Source organism: Mustela erminea, chromosome 7, assembly GCF_009829155.1.
Source record: "Mustela erminea isolate mMusErm1 chromosome 7, mMusErm1.Pri, whole genome shotgun sequence".
Classification (NCBI taxonomy): Eukaryota; Metazoa; Chordata; class Mammalia; order Carnivora; family Mustelidae; genus Mustela; species Mustela erminea.
Genome location: NC_045620.1, coordinates 47,615,984 through 47,637,063, shown reverse-complemented (window position 1 = coordinate 47,637,063; position 21,080 = coordinate 47,615,984). Strand labels below are relative to the sequence as shown.

Genomic DNA, 21,080 nt, shown 5'->3' with positions numbered 1-21,080 from the left:
CCCTGGGATCACGACCTGAGCTGAAAGCAGAGGCTTTAACCCACTAAGCCACCCAAGTGCCCCAGCATCTGTGTTTCTTTGCCTGACTACTTCTTGCCTGCCCAAGCACAACAGGTTAGAAGTGCTGGAGAATTAGTGATGCCTAAGAACTACCCTCAAAGCAATGACTAGTGGAGGTGGTGGATAGATACTGCAGCTCCCTCTCAACCAGTTCCAACGTGTGGGTGCAGCCTGGTTCCCAGAATTCTCCAGCAGAACGAAACTTTAGTTCCCTAACATGCTGATTCACTTGAAGGGAACACTTCACTGGCTGCTTTTCTTTCCCCGTCTCCTCCCCATGGTCCTACCAATACTTCCTGTCATCACCTCACAATAAACTGCTTGCATTCTAACCTGTGTCACAGCCATTGGATTCTAGGAATCTAGAACTAAGACAATGCTCTCTTCTTTCGACAAGAAGCAGGAACTTGTCCTAGCCGACGGAAGATAGACATCCCCTGCCCGGCACTCCTCCTTCCTGTTGGAGCTTTTTTCCAAGGCTGCTTACTGTGTTCAGGTCTTTAAAATCACTGCATCTGTGAAAGCAAAAAGTGCCTCTTACCTTGGTCTAGAACAGAAATGTTGCAGAAAGAGATTAAGCAAAATGGAACGTAAAAGGAAAAAATAAAAATGGATTAGCTTGGAGACCCTGACAATTCCCTACCCACTGTCCCTTGTTGTGGATGCAAGAGTGAACATTTGCCCAGGGGAAGGATTGGGGCAGTTGGGACAAAGTTTCTTTCCTTATTTCTGTGAAAGCAATTTTCCTCATATACCCTCAGAAATGTGACTTACCTGTCACATTATGTGTGACTTACTGGGGATCTGTTTTTCTCAAGCTGCACTGATGCAAGAAGTGAATCTAAACCAAGTGCTGCTTTGAAGCCCAGACAACTTAATATTCATATCTTGATACACTTTGTATGGATGTCACTGTGAAAACTTGCACCATTTGATCTAAATTTCGATTAAAGTATTGATTTGATCTGGAATGCCACAGTGCAGTTCAGTGGGAAGGAGTTGGCATGGACCCAGGAATAATTGAGAGAGAATTTTAGAGCATTTCCTGGGGGTTCATTCAGGAAATTTGATTTTTTTTTCTCTTTTACTTGAATGCAGATTTGGAAACCCTCAGTCTCAGATGAGAGCAGACAGGCATGCAATGGGTGAACTAGCAAACAAATCTAAGCATGCAAGGTTGCAATGTCCGTAAGTCAGGTTGGAAGCTTGTCAAGCAAGGTATTTTAAGGGAACAATTGTCCTTTATTCACACCTGGGGCATGTGCTGGAGAGTTGGGGTATTGTACCTTTTGAGAGGTTGTAAAATAAACTGGTGAACAACCTAAGAAACAATTCCCATAAAGAATGACCAAAGAAACACAATATTTTTTTGGAAAGGAAAATAGTCATGGGAGTTATGAGAAATTCAGTTATTAGAACTGTCTTGTATAAAAGGGTATCCATGGGCTCTGTGCCACTTTAGAAGGCAGAACATAAACAAACTGGTAACACACAGGTGAACGGAAGAGCAGGTATGGATTTAGCATAAAAGGGTGCTTTAACTCCCAGGACTGCGATTCATGAAGTCTCAGAAGTCCCTGATCTATCCCTGATACAAACCAATGTAGGTGTTTTTAAAGATAGGAACTCAGCAAAGTCAATTCTTTGGCATTTTTGCCATTTTTGTTTTGTTTTGTTTCGTTCCATAGGGAATGAGGGAAACCAGCAGCTATCTCTTCAGCTAGAAACCACAAACTCCTAGAGATACATGCTGTACACTCAGTGTCAGCCTTTGCAGAGGACCAGCTGGCTGTTTTGTCACACACTCCATCACATGCCCATCATGGCAGTCTAAGACTGGAGGATGTGGTAACAGTCTCACAGTGGGTTCACTGAATGGAAATGGCTTGGTTTTTGCTACTGCGCACCATGGGTTCTCTTTCCTAACATGCCTTGTGGAAGCCACTGGTAAAAATGCTTTTCCCACGTCCCAGGGAGTTCTGGCAAGGTGGCTTGCATGGCAAGCAACTGGGAAATCGTATCTTCATTTCTTGTCTGGCAAAGCAGCAGATTGTGACTGTGCCCATTCTTCCACTTGGCAGCGTCCCATTCCAAGACCCCTCCCTGTCAGTCGTGTAGGGTAATGACACCGGGGACTCCTAGGACCTCTGAAGACACAGCATGGTGTAGCAGACTTGTGTTTATATAAGTAACAGGGTCAGGGGACTTCAGATTTCACTGGCTGAGGCCAAATGAGTGCTTAATTCTGAGGGAGATGTGGGCAGAGGACACAGTAAAAGGTAAAGGGAAACTGAAGCCACACAGTGTTGAGCTGTGGGGATGGGGGCTGGGTAAGGGAGGAGAATGTTCTGGACTTCTCTCTGAGGAATCTTTTTGTGAGAGACTCCGAGGCAAAACAAAACATGAAGGAATAGAAAGTGTGGCTGAAGCACAGCTGGTAGGTGCCGGGCAAGGGGAGATGAGGCGAGAGAAGTGAGTAGCCAGACCTCGAAAATCTTCATGAATCCTCTGAGAACTGGGAGTGGACATGAAGACACAGGGGCACTCAGGCTTAGGGAGTTTACTTTATCCCTTCTTCCTCCACCCCGGGTGAGATTTTTAACTTAAGAATCAAAGACCTTTTGTGTTTTCTTGTTAGGGTGAATGATGTATGTCTAGCTCCATAGGCTCTCTGGTATGCATGTGTGGGTGTGAACTTGTGTGTGCGTGTGTGTTGAGGCTAGGAAGGCCCCCACCCATCAATTTATTTTTTCTCCCTGGCAATTGTTTTTGTGTTCACAAAAGAAATTCTTTGCAACTCAAATGTCATCATGAAGATGATAAAGACCCTCTGTGCAAAATTTTCTCCTGAGGATTATTTGAGACAAGCAGAGAAGTACAAGTTGGCATCATCCTCCAAGTCCCTAAAGGCCAGGCAAAGGAGGCTGGAGTTGGGTGGGTTGCTCAGCTTCCCCACTGGATCTGGGCATGCACCTAAGGTCATGGAGGCACCCTGCAGAAATATCAGCCCTGGAGGGATCAGAGGCTGACTCCACTGTCTTATCTTCCCAGAGGAAGTGTCCCCAGCCTCCTGAGAAGGGACACGTTCAGAGAAAATATCCTTAGTGGTGGGTCTTCATGGACGAGACAGGGAACAAATATGAATTTCCAGATTTTAGCAAGCTAAAGTATTTCCCACAATCCTCAACGTCCCACTGGTGACGTGACAAGAGTCACTGAACCAAGAATTACCTGGGCCTGGGTGTGCCTTCTGACCTCAGATAAAGTGGGCTTGAAGACAAGGTGTAAAATGAATAAGCAACACACCTTTAGCTTCTAAAGAGAGTAACTCCAGTGGGAAATGGAAATGGTGCTGAGCTGCCTACTTGGGCAGGGCTTCCGTTACAAGTAAAAGATAATTCTCACACTGGGGTTTATACTCTGACTCTTGGTCCCCCCACACCCCCAGTGATGAGCCCAGATTAGATCTCTCTAATTCTTTAGCTGTGAAATGTTTGATACACACAATTATAATATGCATGTCATAAAGCCCAGAAATAAAACTGCATGCCCCCACCCAATTAAAGAAACAGATAAGTAGCCCCCAGGTACACTACCTGGACCTGACTCCCACTTCGCCCCCAGAGGTATCTGCCACCCTGGAGTTAGTTGTCTCTCCTCCTGTCCGTGGAGATTTGGGTTGCTCCCAGGGCTTTTGCTATGAGAAGAATGCTGTTGTGAGCATTCTTAAACACGTATCTGGTGCACGTAGGCCAGTTTCACCAGCGCAGATGATCCTGTGTGAAATTGCTCCACGGCAGAATACGTGCAGTTTTACTTTACCAGACAGTGCCAAATTCTCCTAAGTTACAGTCTATCCAGAAATGCATTGTTGTTCCGTTGTACCTTTGCGTGCTGCTCCACAGCCCTGCCAGATATCAGATGTGATCAAATATCTTAACTTTGCCAGACAGCATATGTATAATGCAATTTATTTGTATATTTCCCTGGTAACTAATGATATTGGGAATTTTTAATGTTTCCTGCCATTTGTGTTTCTTCATCTATGAAATGCCAATCCCAACTCTCTCCCTTTGGGCTGTCTTCTCTTTTTCTTACTAATCTGAGCCTTCTTCTCTTTCTCTCTCTCTCTCTCCCGCCTTCCCCTACTCCATTGCCATTTAACTGTATGACACTTCTTTTTCACTTTCTTTGAGTTCTTTTTATGAAGAGCAGCTCTCAGTTTTAATGAATTTGGATGCTTCACTATTATTTCCTTTGGTTCATATTTGGTTATTAAGGAAACCCTTTCTGACCTTGAAGTTCCAAGGATACACTTGTATATGTACTTCTAAAAGCATAACATTATGCTTTTATATTTAAATCTCTATTCCATGAGATGCATGGCATGAAGCAGTGTGCATTCTTGTTATCCACGTGGATATGCAGTTGTCCCGGACTGTTTATTGAATACATGTGTGGGTCTGAGTCTTCACTCTTCCACTGGTTCATTTCTCTCTATGCTAAAACCTCACTCAAATTACTATGGCTTTATAATCCTTTGGTATCTGTAAAGTCAACTTTCCCCACTTTGTTCTCTGTCTCCAAGGAGCTGTCCCCAATGCTTGCAGCTGTTAAAACAGAAGGTTGTGAACTTCCTGTGAAAAACAGACTTCCCAAGTCAACTGATGGCTATAGCACCTGCTAATCTCCTGGGACTTCTGATCTCACTTTATTTCTGCCATCACAGTACTGTGCTTACTATCTTGCAAGAGCTGCCATTCATTTAAAAGTGTATTTTAAAATAATCTTCCAGCGTTTTTCAAGTTTTATCATAGACATTTTTAGTCCACCACTGAAACCACAATTGATTCCTCACCAGTAGTACATCACAGAAGTCCATGGAGAATGCTCTTCTGGGAGTGACACAGTGGATTCTGCTGCTTGTATGCTGGGGTTGGAACTTGTGGCACAAGGCATGTTTAAGGAGTTCTATTTGGTTCTAAGAGTTCAGTGGGATTCTGAAGTGCTTGAAGATAATCCTGGACACTTCAACCAATAACCCCTGCCCCCCCTTTTTTAAAATCACCTCCCCTAACTCAGGGTCAGCCCAAACTCAAGAGACAGAAGAAGACTCTCCCATTCCTAATGGAGAGCTTCTTGGGGACTTCCTGATAATTGAGGTCAGTTGATAATAGGTATTGCTTGTCCTGTGGTCTTTCTCTTCTTTGTTGGAAGTGTTCAAGCTTCCCAATGAAACCCTGATACAACTTTTGTGAGATTAGTACTCTAAGAGTAGTCTTCTGAAAATCTATAGAAACCCTAAGGCATTTTTTAGTTTCCTACAATTGGTGGCTTGAGGCCACCATTTTCGATAGTTTAATTAGAGGCTACCATTGTTGATAGTAGATAATAGTAGATAATACTTTCAGGGTCAACACTCTCTCCAGGTTGGGACCCTGTGTATCCACTATATGAATAGTAGTTCAGAAATATATGCATACATATCCAAGGACAATTTTAAATTTTCTCTGGGATACAAGACATCCAAAGGACCCTGCTTCTGTTTTTCTGCTATCACGGAAAATAATTGTCTTATCTAAATAAACAAATGCTGCTATGTATTTCACATCCTCATTAACCTTGTCTTTTGTCTCCAGGCCTCTTTATAAATTGCTAATGCCCAACAGGGAAATGAAGGCAATTTGTGTCTTAGTTCTCATCAGCCAAGGGGACTCCCTAAGTCCTCTACTTAATATTGATTCCTGACTCCTTAGCAACAAGTACAAGCTTTTGACTCCTTAACAACAGTCCAAGGTCTACTAAAGCCAAGCTGAAATGTGCTAATCTACCTTAGCCCATACTAGGAAGTCTGTACTAGCTAGATTCCACAAAAGCAGAGGCTCAAATATTATTAAATGCTGTAGGATTCCAATATTATGCTCTTAATTAACACCTCCTTAATGGGCTCTTGCAAGTCCTTGATAAGCTTAGACTTCTCTGCAAAAGGTTAATATTGTTCTCCTCTGTTCTGCATTGCTTATTCTGATGGCAGCTTATATCCCATTCCCCGAATGTCTGTCTCCATTTCTCCTTCCAGTATTCAGTAATGAGGAGTCATTACCATAAAAATTGTCAGACTATGTTTGCAGGGGAAGGTTCCATACATACTCTCCCAGGAGATACATGACAGTGAGCCTTTGTTAAGTCCCTATCTTTATATAGTATCTGAACATGAAAGACAAATATAAAGAGTATCTAGGTATTCATATGTGCATGTTGTTCACCATACTGGGCCAGAATATTTTAAAGGTCCCTAGAGAAAAACCCAAGCCCCTTATCTAGAGTTCTCTGTGTCTGTAACTCACCTCTAACCCTCCCTAGCTTGAAGATATCCCACTGTGCCCCATCATTCCTCCTGCTATTGATGATCTATTCTTATTTCCTCAATATTTAGCATTTATGCATTTTGTTCTATGCTACAAGGTCCTGCTTCTTCTGGCCAAGGAGGCGTGTTCAGCCTGTTTGAAGAGCAAACCAAAAGTAATGAAAAGGATACTTCAATCAATGCAAAGTGGAAGATGGTGAATAAATGCCCCAGCTTCCCTACCTTCAGATAAGATAACTCTGAGCCATGTTCTACCCCAACTTCCAGATGTCTCTACGGGATAAAGTCGCATGTTCCAATACTGACCTGCTTACTAATGTACACTAAGTTGGCTGCCTCCTCTTCTGTATCATACTTCCCCTTACCCTAGGTGTGCTTGCTGGAATCACCTCCAAAAACTTCTCACTTTTAAATATTTGTTTCAATGTCAGTTTCTGGAGGTACAAACTTGAGACAACAACTGCAAGAATGGGAGTTGTCTTGGTCAGCTTTGACATTCTCTGGCTCTTGTTTCTGTGTCTACTCCATGTGCTATCTCCCTCCTTACCATCCCCCACTCTCCCTTAGAAACAACCATATGGATATAGTTCCAGTGGGTTTTAGTCTTTAAGACAAACTGGCCAAGCTGATCCTATATTCGCCACAAATAGTGTCTCAGCTCTCTGCCATTAATTGTCAAGGACACACAGGTCAGTTGGGACCCAAGTACTCTGAGTTTCATCCCTTTCTATTTTCACAGCCTCTCTGGGAAAATACTTATATGATACCTACCAGATCCTATAGGAAAAACAAAATGCTGTTAGGGTGTTTGCCATAAACTTATGGTGGTAGGGCTCAGGAATAATCCAGTTCCCCTGCTACTTTCCCACTTTGCTTTAGCTAGGCAGCCTTTTGAGACAATTACATTCTCTTCTTCATCATATTAGATTAAGCTAGATCCCTGTGTGGGGGTTACAGAGATCCAGTTAGCTCAACTGTTGATTCTTAAAGAGCTTTGTGGAAGGCAGAATAATAAACTCCCCTCAGAGATGTCCACACATGAATCCCCAAATCCTGTAAACGTGTTATGCTACATGGCAAATAAGAACTCAGGTAGCAGATGGAATTAAGATTGCTAAAAATATGAAGATTATCCTGGGTTATCTAAGTGAACCCAGTACAAACACAAGAGTGCTTAAATTCAGGAAAAAAAGGAGGGTGAGGTCAGAGTGATGCAGCCTAAGAAGATCTCAACCCAGTGTTGCTGATTTTGAAGATGGAGAAAGAGTGCTATGGGCCAAAAAAATGTGGGAGGCTTCTAGAGGCCAGAAATACCAAGGGAAATGATTCTCCTCCAGAAACTTCAGAAAAGAATGCATTCCTGCTGATGTCTGGATTTTATTTTGCACCTCTGAACTACTAACCTGCAATGTATGCTATGTTAAGACATGAAGTGTGGGTAATTTCTTAAAGCAAACACAGGCACAGAATACAGACTTGTTAAGGAGTTATCTCTTCCTGCTATTCTAAGGCCCCAGAAGTTTCTAGAAGCTTACACTGCAGCTGCCATCTGATTTGCCTTTTCCACCTTTGTCCAGGCTACTGGGATTTGGCTAGTATCATCACTCTGCTTCCTTCTAAGATTTACTTGTCTTTGCTCTTGTTGTGGGTGTAAAATGATGAATGAATTAATCAAACCATCAATCAGTGAGACCAAGCCAAGGGCACTGCATGGAGTGATGGGGGCTTTGCTGGGATTGTGCATTGAACTGAGCACTCTGCCTGATCCAGTTCTTTGTACCCAGGAGTGGCAATGGTGCAGGTGGAGATAGGAGCTTAGAGACTTTCTATTACATTAACCTTCTCCACTCCAGTAGTGATAGTTCCTTCCATGTACTGTTTTGAACTTTGAGACATATGTAAATAAAATTGGCGTCAGCTTTGAGTCCTCTTGTACCGCCAAAGCCACATTACTGGAAGGACTGTAACTCTGCTGCCAACCACTTTCTATGGCTATAATTAGACATTCCCACTCCTCCTGTGCTGATAGCTGCAGCTATTCAGGGTGGGTGTAGGAGTTGGTGGAGGGATGGGGAGAAGAGAGGAGTGTTGAAAGACATCCATATAAGAAACTGTTCCTGTTGAACCCACTATAAAGCAATAATAAATAGGTCACCACTTAAAATTCAGGGATTAGACTCCAAAGAGCATGTTGGCTCATAGAATAAGTCACATTTTCTGTGGGCTTAGAGCCATAAAGCACATAAGCTTTTGCTTATGATGCTTATAAGCATCATAAGCAATAAATAAGCAAAATATGCATCATAAATGATGCTTATTTTTAAAAAAATTAATTTAATTTTTGTGTGTGTGTTCCAAAATTCATTGTTTATGGACCACACCCAGTGCTCCACGCAATACGTGCCATTTTTAATACCCACCACCAGGCTCACCCAACACCCCACCCTCTCCCCTCCAAAACCCTCAGTTTGTTTCCCAGAGTCCACAGTCTCTCATGGTTCATCTCCCCCTCCAATTTCCCCCAACTCACTTCTCCTCTCCATCTCCGCATGTCATCTGTGTTATTTCTTATGCTCATTTGTTGTTGTTGTTATATTGTTTAATGGGAATTGGCCTGAAACATAAGAGTTGGTCTTTCTCTTTTCATGTCTTGTGGTCATTTTGTTATTGCAATTTATAAAACAAGAGGTAATCTTAACAAAGGAGGATTATATAGTAGTTGGGATTTATTTCAAATGTAAAAAAATAAGTTTTAGGCTAAACATCCTATTCTCAAATAAAGTTAATAGAAAAGATCAGATGATTTAAAAAAATAACTTTCTTTCTTTCTTTCAAGAGAGAGAGCATGGGGGGGAGGAAAAGGGCAAAGAAAGAGAGAATCTTAAGCAGGCTCCACATCCAGTGCAGAGTCCTATGTGGAGCTCGATTTCATGACCCCAAGATCATGACCCGAGCCAAAATCAAGAGTCAGACATTTAAAAGACTGAGCCATTGACTTTGTATCCTGCCACGTTGCTGAATTGCTGTTTGAGTTCTAGTAGTTTGGGGGTGGAGTCTTTTGGGTTTTTCATATAAAGAATCATGTTATCTGCTAAGAGAGAGAGTTTGACTTCTTCATTGCCAATTTGGATACCTTTTATTTCTCTTTGTTGTCTGATTGCTGTTGCTAGGACTTCTAATACTATGTTGAACAAGGGTGGTGAGAGTGGGCATCCTTGTTGTGTTCCTGATCTCAACGGGAAGGCTGCAAGCTTTTTCCCATTGAGGATGATATTTACTGTGGGTCTTTCATAGATAGATTTGATGAAGTTCAGGAATGTTCCCTCTATCCCTATACTTTGAAGCATTTTAATCAGGAACGGATGCTGGATTTTGTGAAATGCTTTTTCTGCTTTGATTGAGAGGACCATGTGGTTCGTCTCTCTTCTCATATTAATTTGTTCTATCACATTGATTGGTTTGCGAATGTTGAACCATCCTTGTAGCCCAGGGATGAATCCCACCTGGTCATGGTGGATAATCTTTTTAATGTGCTGTTGGATCCTGTTTACTAGAATCTTGTTGAGAATCTTAGCATCCATATTCATCAGTGATATTGGTCTGAAATTCTCCTTTTTGGTCAATGTCAATGTGCAGAAATCAGTGGCTTTCTTATACACTAACAATGTTAAATACAGAAATATAGAAAGGGAAATTAGAGAATCGATTCCATTTACTATAGCACCAAGAACCATAAGATACCTGGGAATAAACCTAGCCAAAGAGGTAAAGGATCTGTACTCGAGGAACTACAGAACACTCATGAAAGAAATTGAAGAAGACACAAGAAGATGGAAGACCATTCCATGCTCTTGGATCAGAAGAATAAACATTGTTAAAATGTCTATACTGCCTAGAGCAATCTATACTTTTAATGCCATTCCGATCAAAATTCCACTGGTATTCTTCAAAGAGCTGGAGCAAATAATCCAAAAATTTGTATGGAATCAGAAGAGACCCCGAATCGCTAAGGAAATGTTGAAAAACAAAAATAAAACTGTGGGCATCACATTACCTGATTTCAAGCTTTATTACAAAGCTGTGATCATGAAGACAGCATGGTACTGGCATAAAAACAGACATATAGACCAGTGGAAGGGAGTAGAGAGTCCAGATATGGACCCTCAACTCTATGGTCAATTAATCTTCGACAAAACAGGAAAAAATATACAGTGAAAAAAAGACAGTCTCTTCAATAAATGGTGCTGGGAAAACTGGACAGCTATATGTAGAAGAATGAAACTCGACCATTCTCTTACACCGTACACAAAGATAAACTCAAAATGGATAAAAGACCTCAACGTGAGATAGGAATCCATCAGAATCCTAGAGGAGAACATAGGCAGTAATCTCTTCAATATCAGCCACAGCAACTTCTTTCAAGATATGTCTACAAAGGCAAAGGAAACAAAAGCGAAGATAAACTTTTGGGACTTCATCAAGATCAAAAGCTTCTGCACAGCAAAGGAAACAGTCAACAAAACAAAGAGGCAACCCACGGAATGGGAGAAGATATTTGCAAATGACAATACAGACAAAAGGTTGATATCCAGGATCTATAATGAACTTCTCAAAATCAACACACACAAAACAGACAATCATATCAAAAATTGGGCAGAAGATATGAACAGACACTTCTCCAATGAAGACATACAAATGGCTATCAGACACATGAAAAAATGTTCATCATCACTAGCCATCAGGGAGATTCAAATTGAGATATCACCTTACATCAGTTAGAATGGCCAAAATTAATAAGGCAGGAAACAACATGTGTTGGATAGGATGTGGAGAAAGGGGAACCCTTTTCCACTGTTGGTGGGAATGCAAGTTGGTGCAGCCTCTTTGGAGAACAGTGTGGAGATTCCTCAAGAAATTAAAAATAGAGCTTCCCTATGACCCTGCAATTGCACTCCTGGGTATTTACCCCAAAGATACAGATGTCGTGAAAAGAAGGGCCATCTGTACCCCAATGTTTATAGCAGCAATGGCCACGGTCGCCAAACTGTGGAGAGAACCAAGATGCCCTTCATCGGATGAATGGATAAGGAAAATGTGGTTCATATACACTAGGAGCATTATGCCTCCATCAGAAAGGATGAATACTCAACTTTTGTAGCAACATGGACGGGACTGGAAGAGATTATGCTGAGTGAAATAAGTCAAGCAGAGAGAGTCAATTATCATATGGTTAAACTTATTTGTGGAGTATAACGAATAGCATGGAGGACATGGGGAGTTAGAAAGGAGATGGGAGTTGGGGGAAATTGGAAGGGGAGGTGAACCATGAGAGACTATGGACTCTGAAAAACAATCTGAGGGGTTTGAAATGGCGGGGGGGGGTGGGAGGTTGGGGTACCAGGTGGTGGGTATTATACAGGGCATGGATTGCATGGAGCACTGGGTATGGTGCAAAAATAATGAATACTGTTATGATGAAAATAAATAAAAATAAATTAAAAAAATAAATAAAAGACTGAGCCACCCAGGTGTCCCATACTTTATTTTTAGAGACAGCTAGGTTTAAAAAAAAAATTGCACAACTACAGAGAATTCCCACATACACCCTTCCCCACCTCATACTTTTCTCATTTATTAATATCATGCATTAGTGTCATATATTTTTTTACAATTGATGAGTAAACATTGATACATTTCTATTTTAAAAGACAATAGTTTACTGTAAGATTTCACTGCCTTAAAAATTCCTTGTGTTCCACCTATTTGCCCATCTCTTCCCTTCTTCTCAAACTCCTGGAAAATTAACTTCTTAGGGCATTCACTTCTGTTAGAGAAAATGGGCTGTGTAACATTTTTATGAAATATTTTTAAAACTATAATTTTCAATATTTCTTTCAGAAATAGAATAGAATTCTTTTAACAACAAACCACTATGATTACATAGTGTATAGGCATTCATATATGTACAAGATCTATGTGAAGAAAACTACAAATATGCTTAGATCATAGAAGATCTAAGTAAATGGAGAGAGATTTCATGTTCATGATTAAGAAAATTTAATATTTTTAAGATGTCAGTTCCTCATAAATTGATCTGTAGATTCAATGCAATCCCAGTCCAATTCTCAGAAAGTCGCTTTGTGGATATTAACATACTTATTCTAAAGTTTATACAGGCTAACATTTTCTGATTTTAAGAGTTAAAATAAAGTTACAGTGATCAAGACAGTATAATATTGGTTTCAGAATAGACAAATAGGTCAGAGGAATGGGATAGAGAACCCAGAAAAATAAGCACACAAATAAAGTCAACTGATGTTTGCAAAGGATCAAAGGCATATCAATGGAGTCAATAGTCTTTTCAACAAATGGTGCTGGTATAACTGGCCATCCACATGCAAAATATATATATATATCTAGACACAGACCTTAGACCTTTCACAAAAATTAACTCAAAATGGATTGTAGATGTAAATGTTAAAGACAGAACTATAAAACTCTCCTAAGATAACACAGAGGAAAATCTAGGGCAACCTATTCTTGGTAATTATAATGTCAGCCAAATCTATTGGCAATTATTTTTGTGGAAAAAAAAGTTAATAGGTTGGACTTAAAATTACAAACTTCAGCTCTATAAAAGACTCTGTTAAAAGAATGAAAAGTCAAGCCACAGACTGGATGAAAAATATTTGTAAAATACATATCTGTTAAAGGAATTGTATCCAAAATACACAAAGTACTTTTTTAAAACTCAACAACAAGAAAACAAAATATCTGATTAGACATCACACCAAAAACGTTACACAGATGGTACATAACTTTATGAAAAGATGTTCAACATACAACATTATAAAATTATAACTTAAAACAATTAGATAACACAACAAGATGCTACACTACACTCTTACTAGATTGGCTAAAATCTCAAACAGTGATAGTGCCAGATGCTAGTGAGAACGTGGAGTAACAGGAGCTTTTATTTATGGCTGGTGGGATTACAAAATTGTAAATTTGGAAGATAGTTCAGTATTTTCTTACAAAGCTAAACATAGTCTTACCATACCATACACCAATCATGCTTCTGGGCAGTTAGCCAATGAGTTGAAAACATGTCCACACAGAAAACGGCACATAAATATTTACAGTATCTTCATAATTGTCAAAACTTGGGAGCAACCAAGATGTCCTTCAGCAGGTAATTGGATAAACAAACAGCATTATATACAATGTAGTACATACTTTCCATACAATAGAAAATAACTTAGGGATAAATAGAAATGAGCTCTCAAGGCACCAAAAAACAGAGGAATCTTAAATGAATATTGCTAAGTGAAAGAAACCAGTATGGGAAGGCTACATAGTGTAGGATTCCAAATATAGGACAAAAGGCAAAACTACTGGGATAGTAAAAAGATTGTTGGGGGCCTGGGGAGAGAGGGAAGGATGAGTATGTAGAGTCCAGGGGATTTTTCAGGCAGTAAAACTATTCAATATGAAATTTAATTAAAAAGAAAACTATTCAATATGATACTGTAGTGATGGATCCATACATTGTGTGTTTGTCAAAGCACACAGAGCTGTAGAAAAAAAAGACTGAGCCTTAATATGAACTTTAGTTAATAATAATGTATCAATATTAGCTCATCAATTGTATAAAATATATCACATTAATGGAAGATGGTAACAATTGGGTAAACAGTGTGTGAGAAAAGAGAAAGTATATGGAAGCATCATACTTGAAGTTCTAGCAAATACAATAAGACAAGAAAAGGAAATAAAAGATATACAGACTGTAAAGGGAAAAATGAAAACATCTTTGTTCACAGATGACCTGATCATGATAGTCTCTGTAGAAAATCCCTGAGAATCAACAGCAAAATACTTCTGAAATTAAGATATGAGTATATCAAGTTCCCTAAACAAAAGGTCAACATGATGAATTATCTGTTTTTGTTTATCTGAGAAAGCTTATTTCTCCTTTACTCATGAAGAATAACTTCACTGGACACAATACTGTATATTAGTGCTTTTCTTTTCCTTTTAATACTTCTAATATCCACTTCAATTTCTTCTGGTTTGTGCAGGTTCTGTTGAAAAAAATATATAGATATAGATATAGATATAGATATAGATATAGATATAGATATGAATGATAGAACTCTTTTCCATGTTTCTTTGTAGGTATGTTGGCTTTATTTCCCCCTCTGACCTCTTTCAAATTTTCTCTTTGTCTTTGATTTTCTGCATTATGAATATAGTATGTCTAATTGTAGATTTTTTTTTAGTATTATTTGGCTTGGTGTTCTCTGGGATTCTTGATTCTGTGACTGGTATCTGCTGTTTATCTCAGAACATTCTCAGCCATTAATACTTCAAATATTTTTTCTCTTCTTTTTATATATTTTTTTCTGCTGAAATTCCTATTACATGTAAAGGTACATCCTTTGAAATTATCCAACAGTCCTTGGATGTTCTAGTCTTTCTTTTTTCTTTGTTTTTCAGTTTGGAAAGTTTCTGGTGATATATATTCACGCTTACTGATTTTTTTTTCCCTCAGCTGTGTTCAGTGTGTTGACAAGTCCACCAAAGGCATTCTTCGCTTCTCTTAGAGTACTTTTGGTTTATAACATTTCCTTTTGGAGTTTCCATCTCTCTGCTTACATTCCCCATCTGTTCTTGCATGTTGTCCTTTTTCCATCGAAGCCCTTAGCATATTATCATAGTTAATTCACATTCCTTAGTTCCAATACTCGTTCCAATCCTCCGTTCCCTAGTTCCAATCCAATATATCATTGAGTCTGGCTTTGATGATTACACTCTCTTCAGACTGTGCTGTTTTGTTTGTTTTTGTTCAGTTTTGTCTTTTAGTATGTCTTGTAATTTTCTGGAAGATCACATGATATATTGAGTAAAAGAAACTGAGAAATAGAAACAGGCCTTTATTGTGAAGTGTTTTTGCTTAACTGGCTAGTAGTTAGGCTGTGTTTATATCTGCTATATTTGACAACATCAGAAGCTTAATTTCCTCTAGTGTTCTTTTTCTTCTTTTCTTTTTTTTTTTTTTGTCTCTTTGTCTTTAGATTTACCTACAGACTTTTTCTTAAATAATATCTGAAACTCACAGTTTTTTCAATTGTATCCCTTGTTATGATACTGAGTTCCTACTGATACGATGGTGAATTAGGTGAGGGGAGAGGAAGTAGTATATTTAAGTCTCAGGCTTTTAGCAGGTCTGTGCCTCTGACCTATGACTTGCACAGTACTTTTCATCTTTTTTTCTTCCCTTAAGTAGGACCCAAGCATTAGATTGATATTTCCTCTTAATCCATACTGGGTTAGACTCAAATGGTTTTTCTTAAAGTTCTTTGGTAAGGACAACAGAATGCTCTACACACATTTTCTCCCTGTGGTTACTTACCTCCTCCTTCTGGGAGTGGGTGGGAAGTTTTCTCTGATCTCTGCCCTGAGAACCTGGTGGAGTTCTTGGAGGTAAGACTCATGAAAGTATGGGGTCCCCTCAAGGTTACTGCTCCAGGAACCTGCATTCATTCTTCAGGAGTTCGTTGACTACCGATTAAGTTTTTTTTTTAATTTATTTTTTATTTATTTTCAGCATAACAGTATTCATTATTTTTGCACCACACCCAGTGCTCCATGCAATCCGTGCCCTCTATAGTACCCACCAACTGGTACCCCAACCTCCCACCCCCCCGCCACTTCAAACCCCTCAGATTGTTTTTCAGAGTCCATAGTCTCTCATGGTTCACCTCCCCTTCCAATTTCCCTCAACTCCCATCTCCTAACCCCCCTTGTCCTCCATGCTATTTGTTATGCTCCACAAATAAGTGAAACCATATGATAATTGACTCTCTCTGCTTGACTTATTTCACTCAGCATAATCTCTTCCAGTCCCGTCCATGTTGGTACAAAAGTTGGGTATTTGTCCTTTCTGATGGAGGCATAATAATCCATAGTGTATATGGACCACATCTTCCTTATCCATTCATCCGTTGAAGGGCATCTTGGTTCTTTCCATAGTTTAGTGACCGTGGCCATTGCTGCTATAAACATTGGGGTACAGATGGCCCTTTTTTTTCACTACATCTGTATCTCTGGGGTAAATACCCAGTAGTGCAATTGCAGGGTCATAGGGAAGCTCTGTTTTTAATTTTTTTGTGGAATCTCCACACTGTTCTCCAAAGTGGCTGTACCAACTTGCATTCCCACCAATAGTTTAAGAGGGTTCCCCTTTCTCCACATCCTCTCCAACACATGTTGTTTCCTTTCTTGCTAATTTTGGCCATTCTAACTGGTGTAAGGTGGTATCTCAATATGGTTTTAATTTGACTCTCCCTGATGGCTAGTGATGATGAACATTTTTTTCATGTGTCTGATAACTATTTGTATGTCTTCATTGGAGAAGTGTCTGTTCATATCTTCTGCTCATTTTTGATATGATTGTCTGTTTTGTGTGTGTTGAGTTTGAGAAGTTCTTTATGGATCTTGGATACAACCTTTTGTCTGTACTGTCATTTGCAAATATCTTCTCCCATTCCGTGGGTTGCCTCTTTGTTTTGTTGACTGTTTCCTTTGCTGTGCAGAAGCTTTTGATCTTGATGAAGTCCCAAAAGTTCATCTTCGCTTTTGTTTCCTTTGCCTTTGTAGACATATCTTGAAAGAAGTTGCTGTGGCTGATATCGAAAAGGTTACTGCCTATGTTCTCCTCTAGGATTCTGATGGATTCCTGTCTCACACTGAGGTCTTTTATCCATTTTGAGTTTATCTTTGTGTATGGTGTAAGAGACCAGTCAAGTTTCATTCTTCTACATATAGCTGCCCAGTTTTCCCAGCACCATTTATTGAAGAGACTGTCTTTTTCCCACTGTATATTTTTTCCTGCTTAGATACACACAATTTCTTGATCTATTTATTAATCAATGAACAGTTAAGTTGTTTTCACTTAGTCCTTGGCTATTATAAATAATGCCACAAGAAACATGAAGATGTATGTATCTTTCTGAATTGTGTTTTGTTTTCTTTGAATATAACCAGAAGTAGGATTGCTGGGTCATACAGTAGTTCTATTTTTAAATTTTGAGAACCCCCATACTATTTTCCATGGTGGTTGTCTCAATATACATTTTCCACAAGAATGCACAAAGGTTCCCTCTTCTCCATATCTACACCAACGCTTGCTATTTGTTGCCTTTTTGATAACAGCCATTCTGACGTGTGTAAGGTGATATCTCATTGTGGTTTAGTTTGCATTTCTCTGATAATGAGGGATGTTGTGCATTTTTCATAAACTTATTGGCCATCTGTATGCCTCCTTTGGAAAAAGGATCTGTTCAGATCTTCTACCCATTTTTTCATCAGATTGTTTTTTTGCTATTGAGTTGTAGGAATTTTTTGTATATTTTGAATATTAGCTTATCAGATTATGATTTTTTTTCTCCCATTCAATAGGCTGCCTTTTCATTTTGTTGATGGTTTCCTTTGCTGTGGAGGAACTTTTTAGTTTAATGTCGTTTCACTTGCTTATATTTGGTTTTGTTTCTTTTGCTTTTGGTATTAGAGTAAAAAAATTATCACCAAAACCTATGTCAAGAAGTTTATTTTCTATGTTTTCTTCTAGGATTTTTATGATTTCATATTTTACTTACAAGTCTTCAATCATTTTTAGTTAATTTTGTGTATGGTGTACTATAGTGTCCAATTTTATTCTTTTGTATGTAGCTCTCTAATTCTCCCAACACCATTTACTGAAGAGATTATCTTTTCCCCATTGTATATTCCTGTCTCCTTTGTTATAAATTAATTGACCACAAGTACATGTAACTTCATTTCTGGACTCTCTATTATGTTCCATTGATCTATGTATCTGTTTTTATGCCACAGATACATAGAACAGAACAGCATACTGTTTTAATTACCATAGCTTTGAAATAATAGTTTGAAATGAGGGAGCATGGTGCCTCCAGCTTTGTTCTTCTTTCTCATGATTGGTTTGGCTAGTCAGAGTCTTTTGTAGTTCCACACAAATTTTAGAGTTGTTTGTTCTATTTCTGTGAAAAATGTCATTGGAATTTTGATAGCTTTTGCGTTGAATCTGTTCTTGGTTATATGGACACTTTAACAATTTTAATTCTTCCAATCCATAACCAAGGAAATTCTTTCCATTTATTTGTGTCTTCTTCAATTTCCTTCCTTAATATCTCACAGTTTCAATATAATATAAAATTTCCATTCACCTCCTTAGTTGAATTTATTCCTAGAATTGTATTCCTGTATCAGATACCCATTGGCTATTTAACCTTCCAGATATTTAATGACAAGGGGAAACTGTGGGCTAGACCATGTGGAAGTGTTGGGAATTTCAACACACTCAGCACTTAGGGGATGAGTATACTGTCCTAATAGAGGGATCTAAACATCTTAGTGTACTGGGGCTTCTGTTTCAAAATACCACAGACTAGATAATTTATAGGTAACAGACATTTATTTCTCACAGTTCTGGAGGCTGGAAGTTCAAGATCAAAGTGTCTGTTTGGTAATGTTCTGATGAAGGCCCTGTTCCTCATTCATAGACTTTTCACTGGGTCATATGTGGTGGAAAGAGCTTGGGAGCCCTGCGGTATCTTTTTTATAAAAGCACTAATCCTATTTATGAGGATTTGACTCTCACCACCTCTGCACCTCCCAAAGCCTCCACATCCTAATACTATCACTTAGGATTTCAACAGGTGAATGTTATGGGTGTAGGACAAAACACTCATACCATTTCTCCCAGGCCTGTGCCCCACCTCCTCCTCTTAGTGTTAGGAGAATCATGTGGGTTCCCCCTCCCAACTTTGCCTTTCTATTATGCTTTGAGGAGTCTTGTGCATATAATATGATCTTGTGGAATAAATACATAAATGGCCTATGAGATCAAAAAGAAAATAAAACAAAGCAAAATAAAAAACTCCATAAAACAAAAAACAAAACCTTTTGTACCATTTAATAACTTGGTGATCTCTATGACGTCCAACACAGGATAGTTATTTTAATTTTATATATATATATATATATATATATATATATATATATATATATGAGAGAGAGAGAGAGAGAGAATTTTATACATTTATATATAGTTGAGTGACTAGTCCATTTAAGGGAAATGTTTCAGTAACAATGTCTCCAGAACAATTATATAAGTGAAAGTACGAGGGGTAAGGGTGGGAGGAGACAGGGGAAAGGCAATGGGGAGAAGGTTGATGGTGCTACAAGACCTTGAGAGAAACATGACCAGGGTGGGACTCATAAATTATGACTCTGAGCTCCTTTATACAATTCAGTTTCCTGGCGCCTGCATGAAGAGTCCAAACATGAAAATCACTATTGTCCCCTTCTAATTAGATAGAATCCTGGATGTGACTAGACTTTGAAAAAATGAGATTCTGCAAGAATTTCTCCTTACCTGTTTGTGTCCAGTCTGGACACTGGGGTCCTTGTGGTAATACTCAGGAGAGGAAAAAACAAGTCACATATTCTTTAATTTGGAGTAGTTTGAATTTAATAGAGCATTAGTGAGCTTGCACTATGGAGAGGAAGCTATTGTATTCTCTCTGATTCCAATACACACCCTTTTTCCGTCACATTCTTTATGTTCCTGAAATTGGGATGCAATCAAAGTTTACAATTAATGTTATGATGCTCCTTTCTCTTAAAAGAAAAGAAAGCAAAACTCTGGTGCTAAGTTGATTTTTTATCTTCCATTTAACAGTGTCATATTAAGAAAATATGTGCCACATGCTTTTCACTATACAATTAATTTAAACATAAAGATATGAGATAACTAAAAAAGGTGACTCTAATGAACTCTGTCATGAGCATTCCAAAGATTTTCTTAGATGAAGAAGAAGCTCCTGTTCCCAATCATTCTGCCTTTTCCTTATTTTTTGTTCTAATCTTCCTTTTATCTATATTTCTTGGTCCAACCTGATCTTACCTGGACTATCACATTGCTGTTTTAAGTCACTTTTTATTATTTGAAAAAAAAATCTTATTCTTTGACTATGATTATGCTTAACATTCACTTTTTTTTAAAATTTTTTATTTTTTATAAACATATGTTTTTATCCCCAGGGGTACAGGTCTGTGAATCACCAGGTTTACACACTTCACAGCACTCACCAAAGCACATACCCTCCCCAATGTCCATAATCCCACCCACTTCTCCCAAACCCCCTCCCCCCAGCAACCCTCAGTTTGTTTTGTGAGATTAAGAGTCACTTATGGTTTTAACATTCACTTTAAGAGAAACTTTTTTGTTTGTTTGTTTGTTTGTTTGGAGAGAGCAAGTGTTAGCAAGTTGGGGGGAGAGGGACAGGAGGGGTGGGTTGGGCAGAGAAAATCCCAAGCAGGCTCCATGCCCATTGCAGAACCCAGCCCAGGGCTTGATCTCACAACCTGGAGATCAGGACCTAAGTCAAAATCAAAGTCAGATGCTTAACTGACTGAACCTCCAGATATGTCAGAGAAACAAATTTTTTACTAATTTATCCAGTGGTTTGTTTGTGCCTAATGCCCTTATAAATGCCAGCTGCCTAGACAGGTAGGATGCCCTCAAAGATGATAGGAATTAAACTTTTTAGAAAGGACAAATGGT

The 21,080-nt window shown here is 38.9% G+C and overlaps 1 long non-coding RNA gene across 1 annotated transcript in view; it reads right to left on the bottom strand.

Moving 5' to 3' along the window:
* The window catches only part of LOC116596497, a 35,291-nt gene extending 30,298 nt beyond the window's left edge, over nucleotides 1–4,993 (bottom strand). The window contains exon 1 of the long non-coding RNA XR_004288141.1: nucleotides 4,919–4,993. This is a non-coding gene — a long non-coding RNA (uncharacterized LOC116596497). The remainder of the gene's footprint in view (nucleotides 1–4,918) is intronic.
* Nucleotides 4,994–21,080: the final 16,087 nt, after the last annotated feature.